The sequence below is a fragment of the Lithobates pipiens genome, unplaced genomic scaffold (assembly GCF_037356315.1).
Source record: "Lithobates pipiens isolate NorthernLeopardFrog02 unplaced genomic scaffold, aLitPip1_a1.2 Scaffold_27, whole genome shotgun sequence".
Classification (NCBI taxonomy): domain Eukaryota; kingdom Metazoa; phylum Chordata; class Amphibia; order Anura; family Ranidae; genus Lithobates; species Lithobates pipiens.
This window is the reverse complement of record NW_027507788.1, coordinates 12,450,103-12,469,818: the sequence shown is the minus strand read 5'-3', so window position 1 is coordinate 12,469,818 and position 19,716 is coordinate 12,450,103. Positions and strand designations below refer to the sequence as shown.

The 19,716-nt window shown below is 45.7% G+C and overlaps 1 protein-coding gene across 1 annotated transcript in view; it reads left to right on the top strand.

Moving 5' to 3' along the window:
* Positions 1-12,695: 12,695 nt before the first annotated feature.
* Positions 12,696-19,716, top strand: part of LOC143933530 (uncharacterized) — a 35,583-nt gene continuing 28,562 nt past the window's right edge. Inside the window, exon 1 of the mRNA XM_077456442.1 lies at positions 12,696-12,900. The gene's annotated coding sequence lies outside the window, so the exon portion shown is untranslated. The remainder of the gene's footprint in view (positions 12,901-19,716) is intronic.

The window sequence follows — 19,716 nt, the reverse complement described above, 5'->3', positions numbered from 1 at the left end:
GCTAAGCTAAATCTCTGAATGCTCTAATTTGAAATTGAAATAACTTTTGCCTCTGTGGGGACCTACCATATTATAAACTCTGTTACATTCCTGTCTGGGAGTGGCAGCGAGTGATATGGACATTATTCTTAAGGGTCAGAATTGCAACAACATATGCTGTTATTGGTGCGTTTCCCTTAAATCACAAGGTGGCGGCTGCTGTACTTGAATGATGTATCTGGTAGAAGAGCCTGAAATGATGAGGAAGGCCTCTCTTACACCTCTGAGTTGGGGCCCTGGTAGTGTGAACAGGAAACCCAGGAGTGCAGAGTGTCACGAGTGCCTGTGAGTCTTGCTAGCAGAGCAGGTGTCCAACCAGGCAGGGGTAGTCACCAGAGGTCTTCAGTGAAGCAGGCAGGCTGGGTGGCAACTCTTGAACAGCAAACTGAAACAGTCCGGTACTGGCAATAGAAGACAGGCGAGGCATATACTAGTAGGAGACAGTGGATAACAGTGGTGGCCCGTCTACATGGGGAGCAGGGGTGCCACCCTTATAATCCATGTGCCCAGCCCCATATCTACATGCAGGGCACTAAACGCATGGATTCCAATGTTTTTGTGTTTTTTTTGTTTTTTTTAGAAGCACATGATTAGAGTGTGAGGATCTAATTGGCTTAAAAAAAGGGTGGGCTTGGGGTGCAAAGCACTGCGCCCCGATCCCACCCACTTGTGTTACAATAGCGAATTATTCGCTATTGTCTTCCTAATTCTCCTCCTGGCCAATCAGGAAGCGGGTCCTGAGACCCGTCCCCTAATTGGCCGAGAGGAGAAGCAATCCTATTGGACGCTGAGGAGAAGTAGGGAGGAGATGCAGAGGAAGCAGCCATAAAGAGGAGGAGAAGGAGATGCAGGGTGAAGCCGCTGCCCGGAGGAAGTGCTGCCCGCGACCTGGATGGGGTAAGTGCGGGCAGGTTACCGACTGACCGGGGGGAGAGGTGGATGTGGCGGGTAGATGGATAAGCAGACCGCCGGAAGGCAGGCAGATCCTGGTGACAGCAGGAGGAATATCAGAGTCTGGCAGGCTGGGTCATACACTGGCAAGATGTGGTACAGGGGCACAGGCAAAAGCGCGGTCAGGGTACAAGCTGGGTCAGGATCTGATCAGTGGAGCAGTAGCAAATGGAGCAGGCAGAAGCAGTGGTCAGAAGGCAAGCTGAGGTCAATACAGGCAGAGTTCAGGGAGTAGTCATCAGGAGGCGGGACAGCAGTTGAAGTCAGGATACAGGAACACAGGGTCATAAGTCACATGGAAGGCTGAAGACAAATCAGCACTGAACCTGAGAACTGGCTCAGTTTAAATAGCCGATTTGGTGCCAACATCTGTCACTGGTGTGTGTGAGCACTCATTCACGCATGCATGAGCATGTCTGGTTTCTACATCCACCCAGAGGAGCCATCTTGTCTACTGGTATGCCCATCCTGACAACATGTATTTAAAGCATATAGAAATGAATTAGTGTGGGCTAAAACACAATATCAATGAGCTTGCATCCATAAATATATATATATATATATATATATATATATATATATATATATATATATATATATATATATATATATATACAATAAAAAGATGCATTGGTCATGGGACTTTTTATAAGACAAATCACTCCAAAACCATAATAGTGCACATTATTACAAATTTATTGCATGGTAGCAGATTTCATATTCACAGTTTATAGACACAATAAAATTCCCAAAAAAATAATAATGAACTGATCCATAATAAACTAACATAATAAACAATATAAAATTAATTTTAAAAAACGTGGTATTCGTATACATGATGTTTTTTGCAGATGGAGATACATGAATACATAATGACTCCTCTTGGTATTCGTATGCATTATGTTTTTTTTTTCAGGTCTAAATGCATGATTACATGGAACATAGCAATCCAGAAATTCTTAGCATCCTATAACTCAACGCGTTTCATGGATCCCTGCCCACTTCCTCAGGCGTAGCTGCAAGAAAATTGTCTAAAAGAATAAGAAAATGCCAGAGTAATAGTATCGTATACAAAATAGATGACTCCCAAGAGAAGGAGGGGGGGGAGGGGTAAAGAGAAAAAACTAAATATTGTGGGCAAATAGCCCTATTACTTACAAGTCAGCTCAAAAACAGGCCCAGCAGCCCAGTGAGTACAAGGGGATGTCCATCCCAGGGGCTGTGGCAACATGACAGAAACAGACCTCAGGAGCAAATGCAGGGTGGACCAAGTTTCCATTATAAGGTGAATCAATGAAATGTGTGAATTGGTGATCAGTTGTCTATAAAAAATTTACTATATGAATATAAATTGTGGATTCAAAATAAATATTCAGGTCCATAATGTGTGGCATGTGACAAGGAGACAAGAATGTTAAAATTAAAAAGTGAGCAAAGGGTACATAATATAGAACTGGTGAATCAAAGATTTTTAATACCAACCATTGAAAGGTAAACTGTAAAGATGCATAAACTGGCCCACCTAAAAAAAATTCTATGATGCCCGAGTAGTTAGATGTGCAACAATATAAATACACTTTGTAAAGCAGCCACTTAAATTCCAATAAACACTTCCACCAGATGTCAGTCACACTATACAGGGCTCCAGTAAACCATGTGAAAGGAATGAAATCTCCACATGATATAGCATTGCTTATTTAATTAAAAAAAAAAACTTTTAAAAAATATGCGTACCAAATATACATTACAATGAAGCAAAAAATAAAGTGCACTGTGCCTGTATGTTTCCTCGGTGGCCAGAAAGTTGAGAAAGCGGCCGCTGTGTACAGCAGCGAGACACTTCCTGGTTCCTCGGTCCCTGGAGCGCACACGTCACTTCCGGATAATATCGTAGATCACGTCACTGGCGCGTTTCGTCACTTCCTGACTTCATCAGAGGGCGCGATCTACTGACAAGTAGTCCGGTATTTGTGTAGAGCCACAGACCTCTCAGCCAATCAAAACCTCAATGTCACAGCTCAGCTATTAAAGTGGTTGTAAACCCATGGGTGAAAAAAAAAAAAAAAGCAACCTGCAAGGCAAAGGCATAATGAGCTAGTATGCATAGCATACTAGCTCATTATGAATAACTTACCTGAGAACGAAGCCCCCGAAGCGGTCCTCCGACTTCATGTCCGCCGCTGCCATGGATCCTGGAGTGACTTCCGGGTCTCGCTGCTCCGGCGCTGTGATTTGCCGGAGCAGCAATGACGTCACTCCTGCGCATGGGCACGGGAGCCGACACTCGCGTCATATCACCGTGATCTGCGGCCTGCCCGGTGCGCCTCCGCACCGCTGTCTACAGCGCATGTACTCGACCTTTACTCTCAGAGATGAATGTACACCATGGCACTGCAACTGTTCTCCAGTTACCCTTGTGACAATGTACACCTTCTCTGTAATCTGAATTTAGGAGGGACACACTGAGCCTTGTCCACATCCACCTGTCCAGCATTTTCCGATACTACTCCCAAGTAGCGGAGTGGGCCCTGCCGTGCACTCTGCGTGGGGCTCCACACATACACTAACCCAATTTCCATACCTCTGTACAGAATGGGAAAACCTTTGCAGCCCCATTCCGTTGTCTGTGGATAGAAACTGGCCAAGGGGTCACTGGGACTGTCTCTACTTTCATTAATGCAAAACTTTTTATCCGCTGGCTGACGCAGGAAGGCACCCGTCTGTATTCTGTGTCTCTGCATTGGGCCTGTTCATGCTAATGATCGGTCCTCCCATGACCTCCTGCTCTCAAGCAACCTTGTCACCTTCCCCCATGCTTGCCTCCAGGACTTCCTCAGAGCCTCTCCCATTCTCTGGAACTCACTACCCCAATCTGTCTATCTTCTACTTTGTCCACTTTCAGATTATCCCAGAAAACCCATCTCTTCAGAGAGGTCTATCCACCTAACAACTGTACTTTTATTTTCTCCATCAACCCATCCCCCACAGTTAATACCTTTTTTTTATCTCTTGACCCTCCCTCTTTGATTGCAAGCTCGAAGGAGCAAGGCCCTCTGATTCCTTGTGTAATAAACTGTTTTGTAACTGTACTGTCTGCCCTCCTGTTGTAGAATGATGTGCAAACTATTGGCACTATATAAATCCTGTATAATAATAATCGTAATTAAAACTGTCCTGCCACTGAGCAGCTTCTATCAAACTCTCAGATACAGATGTGTAAAAATTGGCCAGTGGCAGGGCTTTAAGTAGCAAAACAAATGATCAGATCAGATCAAGGCACAAATTAAAACCAGCAGAACTCAATAGGAGGACTGTTAGGTGAATGTTAATGATGTAATGTTATGTGCTGGGTCTGCAAACAGTTTTTCTTTCTTTGCAGCTGTTGACAGGATGGCAGCAAACCATGACCGGCATCCTCAAATTACACAATAAATAAAAATTAAGGGGAAAGAACCCTAATAATAGGGAACAAATTAAAGCAGTAAAGGGGGTCATCGTCCAAGAGCTAGAAATCAGACTTGTTGCTGACACAGATATTAGTCCTAATGAGGATTTTTGGGTTAAATAAAGAATTGGAAATGTTGGAGGAGAGGGGGGCAAACACGACCCCACCACTGAAATTCACAGATGTACTGCTTGCTATCTGACCCCAATCTCTCTGTACAATCTTCCCCAGATCTCCCCATCCTCTCCCTACAGCAGCTTCAATACACTGACACTCTTGCTGCTCCGTGGCCATGGGTCAAAGGTCATGTAGTGCATTATGGGTTTAAAAAACTCAGGCCAGCAAATCTGGACAACAATTCAAACATTTGTTCAAATTTGAATTCTGCAGATCTGAACCTCATTATCAGCAGCTGTGCAGTACACTAAATGAATATAAACCTAGACACATACTTTACATATACGCAGCGCATAGGTGTGCGCGCAGGGTGTGTGGTGCATATTCCCCCTGTTTAGACGCCTGATAATTCACCTATTTCTGCTAAAATAATTGTAAAAAAAAAATTAAAAAATAATAAAAAAAAAACTGCTGACACCCTTCACTGCTCTACTGACACCGCCCACTACTCTACTCACACCATCCACTGCTCTACTGACACCATCCACTGCTCTACTGACACCGCCCACTACTCTACTGACACCGCCCACTACTCTACTCACACCGCCCACTACTCTACTCACACCGTCCACTGCTCTACTGACACTGTCCACTGCTCTACTGACACTGTCCACTGCTCTACTGACACCATCCACTACTCTACTGACACCGCCCACTACTCTACTCACACCATCCACTGCTCTACTGACACCGCCCACTACTCTACTCACACCGCCCACTACTCTACTCACACCATCCACTGCTCTACTGACACCGTCCTCTGCTCTACTGACACCGTCCTCTGCTCTACTGACACCCTCCACTGCTCTACTGGCACCGTCCACTGCTCTACTGGCACCATCCACTGCCCTAATGACACCCACAACTGCTCTACTGACACCTTCCACTGCTCTACTGACACCGTCTGCTGCTCTACTGACACCGTCCACTGCTCTACTGACACCGTCCACTGCTCTACTGACACCGTCCACTGCTCTACTGACACCGTCCACTGCTCTACTGACACCATCCACTGCTCTACTGACACCATCCACTGCTCTACTGACACCGCCCACTACTCTACTGACACCGCCCACTACTCTACTCACACCGCCCACTACTCTACTCACACCATCCACTGCTCTACTGACACCGCCCACTACTCTACTCACACCATCCACTGCTCTACTGACACCGTCCTCTGCTCTACTGACACCGTCCTCTGCTCTACTGACACCCTCCACTGCTCTACTGGCACCGTCCACTGCTCTACTGGCACCGTCCCCTGCCCTAATGACACCCACAACTGCTCTACTGACACCTTCCACTGCTCTACTGACACCGTCTGCTGCTCTACTGACACCGTCCACTGCTCTACTGACACCGTCCACTGCCCTACTGACACCGTTCACTGCCCTTTGATAAAGTCACGAGGTTGTGACGCAAGGCGTCAAGGAGGAGCTAGGTGTTACGTGTGCCACTTCCGGTCGCAGCCGAGACCGGAAGTCTGTGTGTTTACGGATTCGTGATTACTTCTGCTTAAATGTGAGTGTGGATATTGTTTAATTAAATTTATTATTTTACATACTTCACATGGGAGCCCCCTTTGTCTTTTTCCCATCTCCTACATGATCTATGAACCATTTATTTTAACGGGCTGGACGTATGAGGAGAAGCGGTGGAAGTGTCATCTATATATGTACAGCGCTATATTGGCCATTGCTGGACGTATGAGGAGAAGTGGTGGAAGTGGCATCTACATATGTACAGCGCTATAATGGTATATGTTTGAGGTGAGAGGCTGGGGGAAACTGGTGGTGCACAAGCTGAGCACTGAATTTTTGGTGGACTGTCACTCATTAGAGGTTATTGCTACTTTTTCACTGCATGGACTTTTTCTTTATGGTCACCATTTACCATTGGAGTTGGCACTGCATTGATCATCAAGCTATTATATTATATTATAACATATCACTTATGGACTTTCCTTTCATATGTGCACTTATGTGAATATTGGTATTTTATATATATTTATATTCATATCATTTATCTTGTATTATATTTAATATATTTATTTGCACTGTTTGGATATATTGCACAGAATACCTTGTAAGTGAGGTTAATACCTCTTGCACTTTTTTTCTGCACTTTTTTGCAGCATTTGCACTATTGTAATTTTTCTATTTATTTATTTATTTTTTTATTTATTGCTTAATAGAGTAGGGTTGGTAGCGCCACATATTTTCTTATTTTTATTTTATGTGTATTGGTGTAGAGATCACTATTTATGTTGGCAGCTTCCTATTATTAGATAGTCAGTAGGATCATTGGTTGGGTGGAGCGCATTAGCACTTTTTTGTTTCCACAACTGCTCTACTGACACCATCCACTGCTCTACTGACATCGTCTGCTGCTCTACTGACACCGTCCACTGCCCTACTGGCACCGTCCACTGCCCTACTGACACCGTCCACTGCCCTACTGACACCGTCCACTGCTCTACCGACACCGTCCACTGCTCTACGACACCATCCACTGCTCTACTGACACCATCCACTGCTCTACGACACCATCCACTGCTCTACCGACACCGTCCACTGCTCTACGACACCATCCACTGCTCTACCGACACCGTCCTCTGCTCTACTGACACCGTCCTCTGCTCTACTGATGCTGTCCACTGCTCTACTGACACATCCACTGCTCTACTGACACATCCACTGCTCTACTGACACCGTCCACTGCTCTACCGACACCGTCCTCTGCTCTACCGACACCGTCCTCTGCTCTACCGACACCGTCCTCTGCTCTACTGACGCATCCACTGCTCTACTGACACTTTTCACTGCTCTACTGACACCGTCCACTGCTCTACCGACACCGTCCACTGCTCTACCAACACCGTCCTCTTCTCTACCGACACCATCCACTGCTCTACTGACACCATCCATTGCTCTACTGACACTGTCCTCTGCTCTACTGACACCATCCACTGCTCTACCGACACCATCCACTGCTCTACCGACACCATCCATTTCTCTACTGACACCGTCCTCTGCTCTACCGACACCATCCATTGCTCTACTGACACCATCCTCTGCTCTACCGACACCGTCCTCTGCTCTACTGACACCGTTCTCTGCTCTACTGACGCATCCACTGCTCTACTGACACTTTTCACTGCTCTACTGACACCGTCCTCTGCTCTACTGACACTTTTCACTGCTCTACTGACACCGTCCGCTGCTCTACTGACACCCTCCACTGCTCTACTGACACCATCCACTGCTCTACTGACACCGTCCACTGCTCTACGACACCATCCTCTGCTCTACTGATGCCTTCCACTGCTCTACTGACACCGTCCAGTGAAAAAACACCTGTCAGTGACTGGCCCCCAGCCCCCCCACCCCCTTTTTACTTACCTGAACCCTCAAACTTGTCCCACAGGGACGAGCCTTCTCTCTGCTAGGGGGTTCTCAGCTGCTGATTGGATAGATTGATGGGAGCGCAGTCATTGGCTCCCACCGCTGTCAATCAAATCCAATGACGCAGGCGCCGGGGGGTGAGGCCAAGTCCTGTATTTGGCGTCTGCTGCACTCGGGGGCGCGCACGCAAGGTAACCCCCCCCCCCCCCCCCAGAGAGCGCTTCTCCCAGGGGGTTATCTGATGTGGGGAGGAGCCGAGACAGCCACAGAGGGACCCCAGAAGACCAGTATCGGGGGCCACTCTGTGCAAAATGAGCTGCACAGTGCAGGTAAGTATGACATGTTTGTTATTTAAATAAAAAATAAATACTTTTAGTGTCACTTTGCTTCCTCAATAGAGATAGGTATCACCGAAAGTGAAAGAAAGTGAAAGAAAGTTTTAGCTGCGGCCAGGGCCGTCTTTAATTTTGATTGGGCCCCGGGCAAACATTTTCTTGGGCCCCCCCCCCCTCCATTCTGAGACATACAAAAAATAGCAGGTAGACTCAAAATCAGTTTACTGCAGCAGATAACGCAGTGATTGCAATTGTTTGCCAGAGGTTACAGCCTATCCTTACTGCTTGCTGGCTGGTTGCTAGAGGTTACAACACATAATTTCTGCTTGCCGATTGGTTGCTAAAGGTTAATGCACATCATTACCACTTACTGATTGGCTGCTAGAGATTAAAGCAGATCACTACTGTTCACTGATTGGTTGCTACAGGTTAATGCACATCATTAGCTCTCATTGAGCAGTGGAGCAATCCTAAATAATTGAGCAAGTAAAGGGGCACATTAATACACACACATACTACAGGAGAGTGTCAGAGAGTGCAGACATACTACAGGAGACAATCAGAGACTGGGGACATACTGCAGGAGACATTTAGAGACTGGCGACATACTGCAGAAGACAATCAGAGACTGCGGACATACAGCAGGAGACAATCAGAGACTGCGCACATACTGCATGAGACAATCAGAGACTGGCGACATACTGCAGGAGACAGAGACTGGGGACATACTACAGGAGACAATCAGAGACTGCGAACATACTGCAGGAGACAATCAGAGACTGCAAACATACTGCAGGAGACAATCAGAGACTGCGGACATACTGCAGGAGACAATCAGAGACTGCAGACATACTGCAGGAGACTATCAGAGACTGCGGACATACTGCAGGAGACAATCAGAGACTGCAGACATACTGCAGGAGACAATCAGAGACTACGGACATACTGCAGGAGACAATAAGAGACTGGGGACATACTGCAGGAGACAATAAGAGACTGCGGACATACTGCAGGAGACAATCAGAGACTGCGGACAAACTGCAGGAGACAATCAAAGACTGCGTACATACTGCAGGAGACAATCAGAGACTGCGGACATACTGCAGGAGATAATCAAAGCCTGCGGACATACTGCAGGAGACAATCAAAGACTGCGGACATACTGCAGGAGACAATCAAAGACTGCGGACATACTGCAGGAGACAATCAGAGACTGCGGACATACTGCAGGAGACAATCAGAGACTGCGGACATACTGCAGGAGACAATCAAAGACTGCAGACATACTGCAGGAGACAATCAGGGACTGCGGACATACTGCAGGAGACAATCAGGGACTGCGGACATACTGCAGGAGACAATCAAAGACTGCGGACATACTGCAGGAGACAATTAGAGACTGCGGACATACTACAGGAGACAATCAGAGACTGCGGACATACTGCAGGAGACAATCAGAGACTGCGGACATACTGCAGGAGACAATCAGAGACTGCGGACATACTGCAGGAGACAATCAGAGACTGCGGACATGCTACAGGTGATGGTCAGAGAACTTTTAGCAACGCACAGCTTGACAGTTGAATAACACAGCTCAGGGTTTAAGCAGTCAGGCATTTTATGGGTGTAAGGACATACCTGGGCAGCAAAACTCACTACATACATTTAGAGGTATGTGGGTGGGGCTTCCATTCTCTGATCTCACTACAACAACCTGGAGCTCCACTCAGCACCTGCCCTGGGCCCAATGTTTGTAGGGGGCCCCGCACTGCTACTCGCGAATTGGGGCCCCAATGAAGGTTTTGCAGAGTGCACAGAGGACACGGGAGGTTGTATTCCTGCGCTAGCCAGCTGAGAGGGGGCGGGGCCGGGAACTCCACTGACGCTCTGACCCCGCCCCCCGTGCAGCCTGTATGCTGGGAACAGAGCGGCTGTAGTGAGAGCCAGTGATCGGAGTGGGAGCGTCAGTGGAGCTCCCGGCCCCGCCCCCTCTATACTGGCTGGGGAATACAGAGGTCCGGGGGCGGGGCCGGGAGCTCCACTGACACTCCCACTCCGATCACTGGCTCTCACTACAGCCGCTTTGTTCCCAGCATACAGGCTGCACGGGGGTGGGGTCAGAGTGTCAGTGAAGCTCCCAGCCCCGCCCCCTCTCAGCTGGCTAGCACGGGAATACAGCCTCCCGTCCCGTGTCCTCTGCGCACTCTGCAAAACCTTCATTGGGGCCCCAATTCGCAGGTAGCAGTGCGGGCCCCTCTACAAACATTGGGCCCTGGGCAGGTGCCCCTTTTGCCCTGCACTAAAGATGGCCCTGGCTGCGGCCTAGTATCAGCCTTGCATGAGCTTGAGGCAGGGACGGGTTTGTTTTTTTGTTTTTCTCAATCAGATGTTTGCCACGGGGCCATAATATAAATACAACTTCCAGGGTCCAGCAGAACGTTTCAGAAACTGTGAAGCCACACGTTGGGATCGCGATTACTGGATCTGGGCCTCCCCGCAGACATCCATGTGATGTACTTCCTTTATTATTAGTATCATTACATTGCAAGTTTGTTTCTATTTGTATGATGTTTATTTAGGTTCGGGATTGTTTTCTAATTTGTTTTTAACAAGAATTGACAACATTTACTTTGTTGCAACATTGTTCCCCTATCTCCTGCTCCACACATATGTGTGCACTCTTCTTCTAGTCCAGGGGTCTCCAAACTATGGCCCATGGGCCACATCTGGCCTATTGCAAGATTTTATCCAGCCCATAGCTAATGAGCACAGATCGAGGATCCAGATCAGTTGGTCACTACTGAAGTGTACTCTGATATAAGGGGGGGCTCTTATGGAGAGCCTGATGTAAGGGGAACTCCGATAAGTTCATTGATGAAAGCATTGTCAGGAAAAGGTCATCTGGTGCCCAGGGCAAAGATGCCAAACTGCACAACCCCCTTTCCCTTTGGGTTAGGGTCAGGGTGCCCCCCCCCCCCCCCCGCAATAAACCTTTCAACCCAGGGCAGGGATGCTGGGACTGTGACGTCATAACGGACGGGGACCCGGTGATGTCCCTATATAAGTCGCCACACACCGCATCCCTGTCATTGCAGCCAGGGAGAGCATCGAGTCAACATCTCAAGGAAGAAGAACAAGAAAAAGAATAAGAACAAGAACAAGAAGAAGAACAAGAAGAAGAGAAGACCACCGCTAGTAAAAGAGCTGGAAGAACGAGCAGAGGCCCGGCAAGAAGAACCGAAGAGGGGGACAAGACCCCCGAAGTCGGAAGAAGAGTCGGCGGCGACAGAAGACCGAGCCACCGCTAGTAAAAGAGCTAAAGGAAGAAAGCGGAGGGCCGGCAAGAAGAACCGAAGAGGGGGGCAAGACCCCCGAAGAGGGGGACAAGACCCCCGAAGTCGAAAAGAAGACCCGGCTCATCCCCACCCCCTTTCCTGACCAGCCAGGCTGCGTGCTCGGATAAGGGCCTGATATGGACCTTGGGGGGGGGACCCCCACGCCGTTTTTTCAGCGTAGGACTTCCCCTTTAAGTCCATACCAGGTGACAGGGCCAGCGACGTGTCAATCTCGACGCCGAAGGCGGCGACATTGATTTCCTTCGGTAGTCCCGTCTACCTGGAGCCGCGTTCAAAATGAACGGACTTTCGTGTGTGTGGGCAAGTCCAGTCATTTCAAAAGTCCGGCAGTTTGTCCACTGCACCTGGTCCGCCGGAAAAGTCCGGTCGTGTGTGTGGGCAGGTCCGCTCGTTCGGAAAGTCCAGCGGACCTCCGCTTCAAAGTCCAGAGGTTTATCCGCCGGATAGTCCGATCGTGCGTACGCGGCATTAGAGTACCTGAACTACCTTTCCAACCCCCTGATCCCAAGTTGAAAGACTGTTCAATTGTCTGAGTTTTGCGAATAAAATCCATTCAAGTGGATCGGTTGTCAGTTTCAAGTTACTGGGCTATTTACCACGCGACATCCCCTAGACGTGCAACAAGGAGAACAGAAGGTAACGGTAAGCCCAAATCTAACCAGCAGCTCCTTCGGGGGTTAGTGCTACATATATATATATATATATGTATATATGTATATATGTGTATATATGTATATGTATATATATATATATATATATATATATATATATATATAATTTTTTTATTATTATTATATATATATATATATATATATATATATATATATATATATAAAATTTATATGTAGTAATACATTATATGTATGTGTGTGTGTGTATATATATATAATAAATATATATATTAGATGTATAGGCAACACTAAACTATTACAGGCTTATATGGCCAGAAAGTGAAAGCAAAAACTTTCTCAAGTGACAACTTTCCGTCAGCCATTACAGGATACATTCAGACCTTTTCCCCCATAGGTCCCCTCTCCCAGTCCTTGTACAGGGGGGTCTCTGGACATCTTCAGCGATTTCAGCATTCACATTCCGATTATCAGAACCAAACCGATCCGGAAACAGAACTGACAGACACTTCAGAGGATCGGGTCACACTCGGATCTGCAGGAAATTCCCCGATATAGAAGGTAATCCCCCGCTGTAGAAGTCAATCCCCTGATTATGAAGGTGATCCCCCCCACACTGTGTACCTGGAGGCTGCGCTGGGAGGTGTGCGGCCCGCGGGCCATGCGGTACCAGCGCTGTCGCTGCGCAATAGGATCCGCGGCTCTGCGCTTCCCTGCGCTACTACATTGATTTTTGGTTATTTGCATGCTGTTTATTTCGTTTTTTTGTGATTTTGTGATTATTTCCTGAAACAATTTGGATACTTTTATAGTATATTATGTTATATGTAGCTATATGTAGCCTTAGTCCCACCCTGGAGTATTTCCTGGATGTGTGGCTTTAGGCCATGGGCTATATAATACACTTCAGGATGTGCTTTGTTACTCCTTTTAAAGCAGAATTAAACCAAAAAAGCAAATATTTATTATGTGATGGCTGCATATTTTTTTTTTTCACCAGTAATGCTGGCCATACACTATAGGAAAAATCGTCCGAACCCATTTTCAAAAAAACGAACATTTGGCCGTGAGTGCAAACGATAGCGCCAACCATCGTGTAATGACCGATAAATCGCTCAGTGGACATAAATGAATCAATTTTTTTTTTTACATATACCTAGTGCAAACAGTTCTGATGGCAAACACATTAACCTTTCAATTTATCGTTCGTTCGGCAAAGAAATTTCCAAACTTTTACTTCGTTTTCCTCAAAAACGTCCCAACGATTACTGATTTTGTGCCCAATAGCTGGCAGAAAAACTAACGAACTGGTCACTTTCGGGTGACTTTTCGTATAGCGTATGGCTAGCATAATGCCCTGTACACGCGGTCGGACATTCCGATAACAAAATCCATCGGATTTTTTCTGACGCATTTTGGCTCAAACTTACCTTGCATACGCACGGTCGCACAAAGTAGTCGGAAAATCCGATTCGTTCATAAAACACGGTGCTGTAAACCACGTACGACGGGATTCTAAAGAGGGCCAGTAGCCGATAGCTTTGGTCTCGTAATTTATTCTGAGCATTGCGCGGCACTTTGTCCGTCGGAATTGTCTACACGCGATCGGAAATTTAAACGATCGGATTTTGTTGTCGGAAAAATTTGAGATCCTGCTCTCAAACTTTGTGTGTCGGAAAATCCGACGGAAAAAGACACACACGTGATCCGATCGCACATTTTCCATCGGAAAGCCTGACCGTGTGTACGGGGCATAAGTCTGTTGTTTTTTCAACAGAACAAGCTGTCCTGCAGAAGTAGCAGTTAAAGAGATGAGGCAAACCATTTACCACTGGCAAGGGTGCTTAAAAACCATCAGTTTTTATATATTAAATAAAACCTTTATCCCAAAATAAAAAGAAATAAATAAATACAAGTTTTTACTGTAAGGTCCCTTTCACACTGACGTTTCCGTTCAGGCCCGCCTGTCAGTTTTTCAGGCGGACCTGAACGGGTGCTCCATAGAGCTCTATGGAGCGTCGGATGTCAGCGGTGACATGTCCGCTGACATCCGACCCGCTCCGATCCGAAAAAGTGTAACGGAGGAAAAAGCTATTTTTCCATCCGTCTGCGGATCGGATCGGATCGGGTGACGACGGGCACTGCGGTCCGTCGTCATCCGATCTCCCATAGGGGAGAGCTGCGCTGTGACAGGTCTGTCCCTGCGCAGTGTGCAGAGACGGACCTGTGATCTCCCTGCTCAGCGGGGAGAGCAAACGGATATCCACGGGGCGGATCAGAACTGATCCGCCCCGTGTGAAAGGACCCTAACTGCTTAAAGTGATTAAAGGTTCCTGTCCTTTTTTTTTCTTTAAAATAATAAATCCTTCATACTTATCTGCTCTGTGTAATGGTTTTGCACAGAGCATCCCCAATCCTCCTCTTCTCGGGTCCCCTGCCAGCACTTCTGGACCCTTCCCCCTTGCCTAATGCTCCCCCATAGCCAGCTGCTTGCTCTGGGGGCACTCCCAAGCCACCTCTGTGTGTCTATGGGGCTATGCATAGGTGTGCACAGCCTATGGCATTAGGGTGTGCACCCTGAAGCTCAAACACGTTCACTCACATATGGAAGCATAGTAAGCATAGTTTACTATGCTTCAGTTATGAACAAACACAGTGAGTGTGTTCACTGTGTTCATTTAGAAAAGGAAGGGGCCGACAAATGGCATATTTACTAGCCCCTTTCCCCGTTCTACATTCTGAAATATCCGTGGCAGCCGGTAGACGCAATTTTTTTCAGCAAAAATCAAACAATATGCGCTTATTGGGATTTTTTTTATTTATTTTATTTATTTATTTTTTGCATATATGTAGCAGAATACATATTGGCCTAAATTTATGAAAAAAAATATTTTTTTTTTATTATTTTTTTTTATTGGATATGTTTTATAGCAGAAAGTAAACGACTATAAACGAAAAAAAGACAATTTTGAAAAAAAATAAATATATATATATATATATATATATATAAACAATGTGTTCCATTGTTTACATTTTTTTTTTTAATTGTCTTTTTTTCTCGTTTATAGTGAAAAAAAATGCAGGGGGTGATCAAATACCACCAAAAGAAAGCTCTATTTGTGAGGAATAAAACAATATAAATGTAATTTATGTACAGTGTTGCATGACCGCGCAATTGTCAGTTAACCACGTCAATACCGGGCACTTACTTCCTGCCCAGGCCATTTTTCAGCTTTCAGCGCTGTCACACTTTGAATGACAATTGCGCGGTCATGCTACACTGTAACTATGTGAAATTTTTTTATAATTTTCTTTACACAAATAGAGCTTTCTTTTGGTGGTATTTAATCACTGGTGTTTTTTTTTTATTTTTTACTAAAAAAAAAAAAAAAAAAAAAAAAAAAAAACGGAAAATTTTGAAAAAAAAAAAAGTTTTTCTTCGTTTCGGTCGTGATGACCGCTGGCCATGAGCGATCGCGGGCACGAGAGGCAGAACAGGGACATGTAAACACACAAGTCCGGCGGACTTGGCCACACACGGACACACAGAAAGTCCGGCGTTTGCTAGTGCGATGACGTACAGCACGTACGACGGGACTAGAAAAAGGAAGTTCAGTAGCCAATAGCTTCCTTTTCATACTTGCTTCTGAGCATGCGTCATTCTTAGTCCGCCGGACTAGCATACTGATGAACGTATTGTCCGCTAAAACCCAAGTCCGGCGGAAAGATTGGACTGCAAAAATACTTTCTAAGTCCGCCGGACTTTAAGCCGAGAAAGTCCGCTGAAGCCCACACACGATCGAATTGTCCGGACAATTCGATCGTGTGTACGCGGCATTAGAAAGAAAAAAAAAAAGACTGGCTGAGAAAATTCCTCCAAATCACTCTCCTTTGCCCCAAACATGGTGGCCAGGGTCACAGGGCCTGCTAACATGCAATAATTTTTTGATGTGACCGCTGTATGTGGCATGGCTTGCTAAAAAAAAAAATGTGATAGGACCCGTTTAAAAGAGAAGCATGGCCAAAGCTTTTTTGGCCATACGTCTCTTGTGGGCCACAGGCGTGCACTTACCTTTCAGTGACTCAAAATCAGCTGACAGCAGCTGCAGGCTCTGGAAAGATCCCAACAATTTTGTCGGGATCCACCCAGTAGTCTGAGGGGCCCTGTTACTATGAGCAACCGTATGTCCACTTGGATGGTGGGGCTTCAACCTGGAGATGTTCTTCATCTGAAATGTTCGGCTTCTCCTTGTCCCCCCCCCCCCGTACTGCGCAAGCACTGCGCCTGCGCAGTACGGCCCAGACACTATTCGATAGGAGGACACTTTGTGTCAGGACACGGCTCTTACCGGGACATTTTTGTTGCTTATTTTATTTTGAAACATTCATTATTTTGATACATAACTTTATATAAAGAGATTTATTTTGTACTTTTTTTTTTAATACATTGTTGCTGATGGTCGTTTGCTGTTACATTGTATACATCTGTTTACAAATGAGTTTATTTTAAAGTTTAGTCCAAAGTAATTTTTTTTTTTTAGTTTGTGGAAAGGTTGAAATATCTGTTAGGCTGGTTTCACACGGACGTTCCATTTTTTGTTCAGTTCAGTCACGTTTTTTCTTTTGTAAAAAAAAAATAAAAATCAAAAACGGATACGGATGTCAATTTTTATATCCGCTTTCCTATCCGCTGAATTCCGTTTTTTTTACAAAAATAAAAGTGACTGACCTGAACCTCAAACACTTTATATAGCTGGTTGCTAAGGAGGGTGCCGGGAACCCACCCTTCACGTCCTTAACGACTGATGAGTCCTCAGCTGTCAGCGAGGTTCCCGCTGACAGCTGAATGTAAAAAAAAAAATTTGACGGAAAAAACAAATCCCGAAAAAAACGATGCCTTTGGGCCTAGTATAGATTTGGAGGAGACCCTTCCCACATCAATTTTTTTTTTAAATGGCATGGGGTCCCCCCCCCCCCCCAAAACCCATATCAGACCCTTATCCGAGCATGCAGCCTGGGAGGTCAGGAAAGGGAGGGGACGAGCGAGTGCCCCCCCCCCACTTGAACCATACCAGGCCACATACCCTCAATATGGGGGGGGGGGGGGGGGGAGTGGGTGCTTTGGGGCAGGGTGCTTTAACAAGGGGGCACCCAGATCCTACCCATTCACCAAAAAGGCAGTGAAATGTAAAAAAAGCAAAAGGAGAGGACAGCTCTGGGAAAAGACAGAGCTATCAATAAAGGAATTGTCAAAAAACAGCTCTTGGGTTTTTTTTTTTTTACATTTCACTGCTTTTTTGGTGAATGGGTAGGGGTATAATTTACCCGATACCCATTCACATGGGGGGACAGGATCTGGGGATCTTGTTAACCACTTGGCACCCATACTACGTCTATTGACGTCATGGGCTTTGTGGTGTAATATCTGAATGATGCCTGAGGCCACAGACATCATTCAGATATCAGCGTTTTCAGCCGGCGATTCCCTGCACCATAAGAACGATCATAGCGGCTGTTCCGCCGCTTGATCGTCCTTACATCGGTGAGTCGGTCACAGGATCCGCCGGCCCCCGGAAGTTACCATAGAGATTTTCAGCAGACCAGATCGCCCCCGGAGTCTCTATGATCGTTCGGAGGCCGGGCGCGATGTTATGACGTCACACCCGACCTCTGCATTCAAATTAATGGCGCAGTTTTGGCTGGGAAGCCAGGATCGTTTTTTTTGTTTTGTTTTTTTATTTTAAGCTTCCCAACCTAGAGGTGGGATGTAGAGTCTTATATACCCCATAAATATGTCCGATCGTGCCATATTCCTATTACAAGGGATGTTTACATTACTTGTAATAGGAATAAAAGTAATCAATTTTTTTTTTTTTTAAAGTGGCAAACTAAAAAAATAAAAATAAAATTAACAATAAAAAATTTTTTTTTTTTTTAAAGCGCCCCTGTCCCCGTGAGCTTGTACGCAGAATCGAACGCATACGTAAGTCCCGCCCACATATGAAAACTGTATTTAAACCACACATGTGAGGTATCGCCGCGAACGTTAGAGCGAGAGCAATAATTCTAGCTCTAGACCTCCTCTGTAACCCAAAACATGTAACCAGTAAAAAAAAATAAAAATTAAAGCGTCGCCTATGGGGATTTTTAAATACCAATGTTTGGCGCCATTCCACGAGCACGTGCAATTTTGAAGCATGACATGTTGAGTATCTATTTACTCGGCGTATCTTCCTCTTTCACATTATGCCAAAAAATTTGGCTAAGTTTACTGTTTTTTTTTTTATATAGCATTTTTTTCAGAAAAAAACCTGTTCGAAAAATTGCTGCGCAAATACCGTGCGAGATAAAAAGTTGCAACCCCCCCCCCGCCCCAAAGCACCCACCTCCCATGTTGAGGGCATGTGGCCTGGTCTAGTTCAGGAGGGGGGGGACGCTCGCTCCTCCCCTCCCTTTCCCGACCTGACGGGCTGCATGCTCGGATAAAAATTGGATAAAAAAAATGGCGTGGGGGGGGGGGCTCCTCCGAATCCATACTAGACCCAAAGGACCTGGTATGGCGTGGGGGTGGGGGTTCCCCTCTGAATCCATACTAGACCCAAAATTTATTTATTTATTTTTTTACATTCAGCTATCATCGGGGAATCCCGCTGGCTGGCTGATGACTCATTGGTTGCTAAGAACGTGGCAGCCATCTTCCAATCCTCCTCCTTAGCAACCAGCTATATCCACTTTCAGACCGGACCAATTTGCTGGTCAAAGACCAGACCACTTTTTGCGATTCGGCACTGCGTTGCTTTAATTGACAATTGCGCGGTCGTGCGACGTGGCTCCCAAACAAAATTGACGTCCTTTTTTTCCCACAAATAGAGCTTTCTTTTGGTGGTATTTGATCACCCCTGCGGTTTTTATTTTTTGCACTATAAACAAAAATAGAGCGACAATTTTGAAAAAAAACGCATTATTTTTTACTTTTTGTTATAATAAATATCCCCCAAAAATATATAAAAAAAAATTTTTTTCCCTCAGTTTAGGCCGATACGTATTCTTCTACATATTTTTGGTAAAAAAAAATCGCAATAAGCGATTATTGATTGGTTTGCGCAAAAGTTATAGCGTTTACAAAATAGGGATAGTTTTATAGCTTTTTTATTAATAATTTTTTATGATTTTTTTTTTTACTAGTAATGGCGGCGATCTGCGATTTTTATTGTGACTGCGACATTGTCGGGGACCCATCGGACATTTTTGACACATTTTTGGGACCATTGTCATTTATACAGTAATCACTGCTATATAAATGCAGTGATTCCTGTGTAAATGACACTGGCAGTGAAAGGGTTAACCAGTGGGTGGCAGTGTAGGGGTTAAGTGTTC